Source organism: Schistocerca nitens, chromosome 8 (assembly GCF_023898315.1).
Source record: "Schistocerca nitens isolate TAMUIC-IGC-003100 chromosome 8, iqSchNite1.1, whole genome shotgun sequence".
NCBI classification, from domain to species: Eukaryota; Metazoa; Arthropoda; class Insecta; order Orthoptera; family Acrididae; genus Schistocerca; species Schistocerca nitens.
This window is the reverse complement of record NC_064621.1, coordinates 289645198-289648909: the sequence shown is the minus strand read 5'-3', so window position 1 is coordinate 289648909 and position 3712 is coordinate 289645198. Positions and strand designations below refer to the sequence as shown.

General features: G+C 43.0%; 1 pseudogene; it reads right to left on the bottom strand.

Annotated features, from left to right (window-relative positions):
- Nucleotides 1–264: 264 nt before the first annotated feature.
- Nucleotides 265–382, bottom strand: LOC126200019 (5S ribosomal RNA; annotated as a pseudogene).
- Between the last annotated feature and the right edge of the window lie 3330 nt (nucleotides 383–3712).

The window sequence follows — 3712 nt, the reverse complement described above, 5'->3', positions numbered from 1 at the left end:
CTTCGTTATTCCAGTGTCCGTTTTGGACACAGCCAATCACGACTCTCCGTTCGAAGCGAGAACGTGAAACCGCTTGCCAGCCTACACAGCACTTCCAGAACCTTCGAGATGTGTGTCATCCTCGGTGGAGGATGCGGATAGGAGGGGCGTGGGGTCAGCACACCGCTCTCCCGGTCGTTATGATGGTAGTCTTGACCGAAGGCGCTACTATTCTGTCGAGTAGCTCCTCAGTTGGCATCACGAGGCTGAGTGCACCCCAAAAAATGGCAACAGCGCTTGGCGGCCTGGATGGTCACCCATCCGAGTGCCGATCACGCCCGACAGCGCTTAACTACGGTGATCTAACGGGAACCGGTGTATCAACTGCGGCAAGGCCGTTGCCTATATTGATCGTGACCGGGCCAAATATCTCACGAAATAAGCGTCAAACTAAAAAACTACAAAGATCGAAACTTGTCTAGCTTGAAGGGGGAAACAAGATGGCTCTATGGGTGGCCCGCTAGATGGCGCTGCCATATCTCAAACGTATATCAACTGCGTTTTTTCAAATAGGAATCCTCATTTTTAATTACATATTCGTGTAGTACTAAAGCAAGATGAATGTTTTAGTTGGACCACTTCTTTCGCTTTGTGATAGATGGCGCTGTAATAGTCACAAACGTATAAGTACGTGGTATCACGTAACATTCCGCCAGTGCGGACGGTATTTGCTTCGTGATACATTACCCGTGTTAAAATGGACCGTTTACCAATTGCGGAAGAGGTCGATATCGTGTTTATGTGTGGCTATTGTTATCAAAATGCTCAACGGGCGTGTAATATGTATGCTGCCCGGTATCCTGGACGACAATCGAGTGTCCCGACCGTTCACCGGATAGTTGCGATATACACTGCACCAGCTAAGGCCTTTGGGAAATGGGGAAAAAAGTTGTGTGTACTTGGTTGAAAGGGGTAAGGGCTGTGTTCAAAACAGAGACAGACGTTACTGCATTACTGTTGCTTTAGTAGACAAGTCACTAACTGTCTTTTGAGCTGCAGATACTGTTGTGCATTACCCCTTTCAGTTGCGGTGAAAACTTTACTATTTTAAATCCTGTCTTAAGCTCTACTTTCCTTGTAAGTTTTCATCAAAATTGCAATAAGTGGTCTGTCACCTTCTCATCAGGTACAATGCTGTCGTCCCATAATGCCTACCATCATCTATTATCCTCATTTATTACTCTGTGCTTCCTGTGTGTGTGTGTGTGTGTGTGTGTGTGTGTGTGTGTGTGTGCGCGCGCGTTTCTTTGTGTTCGTGAACCGCTTGGTCCTTCTGTTGTTATAGTGTATTTGTGCTGTTGTGTCACCTGTATTTCATTTAATGGTCGCATCGATTGCTTTACACTCTCAAATTTGGACAAACGTAACATTTGGCAAAACATTGAAACATGGACAACCGCAATGGGGGTGAACAAGTACTCCATTTTATGGGCTTCCCACAGAATTATGCAAATTACAGTAAAAGGAAGTATAGGCTTCCAGGATTTTCATCTACATTTTTTATTTACAAACCATGAGCTAGAGCAGCTTGTTGTGTGGCAGAAACCTACTGTGTGAAGACTATTGTGCTACTGAAGTAATTCTTTAATGTTTAATCTAGGTTATAGCGTTTTAGGTAATAACAATGTTTTATTCCAGGCAGATATTACCGACGTTTCTGTACGATTGTAACTTGCCTTTCAAAGAAACATATGTCTTTATCAGTAATGATAACTGCATGGTCATCTGGAGAATGTTTTCTCATTCTTATAGTTTCAGCACAAGTTTTTCAAAATTTAGTTATGTAATTTCTTTCCCATAGAAGTAACGAGACGCATGTGCTAAAACCTGTTCTATTCTTGGGTGAGGACGACAAAACATTTGAATAGATTCTTAACAACAGAAAACGTACTGTTTTAAACGCACTGCAGAAGACGAGAGTGCCAGCCGGAGTGGCCGTGCGGTTCTAGGCCCTACGGTCTGGAACCGAGCGACCGCTACGGTCGTAGGTTCGAATCCTGCCTCGGGCATGGATGAGTGTGATGTCCTTAGGTTTAATTAGTTCCAAGTCCTAGGCGACTGATGACCTCAGAAGTTCAGTCCCATAGTGCTCAGAGCCATTTGAACCATTTTTGAAGACGAGAGTAGCTGAAAATGCAAATTTTAAGGCGGAAACTAATATTGTAAAAGAGCAGAGGGATAGGTGTAATTTATTTGGTGAAAGAATGCAATGTTTCCCCACATCTCTCGGTTGCGTATAGGCCACTGCATGCCGATCGCTCTTTTAAATTACACCCCGACAAAACAACAAAGCTACGTTAAATGAGTAGTCTGATGTTTACAGACAAAATAATAATAAAATACAGAACACGCGCAAGCTTAATCAAAAAAATTTGAGTGTTTGATAAGGGTCATCCATTAATGCATGGCATTTCTGTTTTTTTGTTTTTATTTTGTTACGTTCCCGGCCTAAACGTGATTATTTCGAGTGTATTTTCGACTGAGTTCCAATTACACGATTGTTCGCATTGGGTGTCGGTTATATGCCGACACGGCTCTCGTCATCAACGAGTTAATAAACCCGGGCTCGATTAGAATTTTTGTTCCAGAACCCGGGTTCGTACCTTGTGTGGAATTAGCATTTATGGAGTGCTGTTACTCAAGACGGAAGCTAAAATGAATTGCAGATAAGTGCCATCTCTTTCCATGGAGACTGCCTCGTATTTCAAAAAATTGTTCAAATGGCTCTGAGCACTATGGGACTTAACTTCTGAGATCATCAGTCCCCTAGAACTTAGAACTACTTAAACCTAACTAACCTAAGGACATCACACACATCCATGCCCGAGGCAGGATTCGAACCTGCGACCGGCACGCGTATTTCATTTTGAAGCGAAATGAAAGTAGCACGTATTTAAAAACAATAACCATTCTTCAAGTCACAATTACAAGTAAGAAAGAGACAGCTATAAAAAGTACGAATGCATGGTTTCATGGCGATGTAAACCAATAAAATTTCCTCGAAGTTCCATCGACTTGAGTGGTTAACTAATCGAGTACTCCTCGACCGTTACCAAATGGTGATTGTCACATGGTTGCTGCTGCTATCCTTAACCCTAGATTACAAAACCCTCGTAAAATTTACCGAAAAATATTACAAATGGCTCTAAGCACCATGGGACTTAACATCTGAGGTCATCAGTCTCCTAGACTTAGAACTACTTAAACCTAACTAACCTAAAGACAGCACACACATCCATGCCCGAAGCAGGATTCGAACCTGCGACCGTAGCAGCAGCGCGGTTCCGGACTGAAGCGCCCACAACCGCTCGGTCACATCGGCCGGTTAAAGTTTACGACTTCAGTTGGTACCAATCCGCGGTTCCCGCCAGTCACGTAATCCAGGACATTTTGTACGTGCCACTCGAGGCCTTATAACTGTAATTAACTAGTGAATAAACTATAAATTATGACTTCCTTTGAATGAAATATACAGTAGTAAAATTTACGATGTAAAATTTTCCGCCCTTTAGTGTTCTAGGGGTATAGTCGTCACTAGTATCCAGTCCTCGCGCTATAAGGCAATGTTTTTGTTGCACGCTCACGAAAGACAGAAGCAGCAACAACGTGAGTTAAAACGGTTGTGTCACTGCTTTCCTAGTACTTCTCTTATGACTAAAATCCTGTGGTTTCA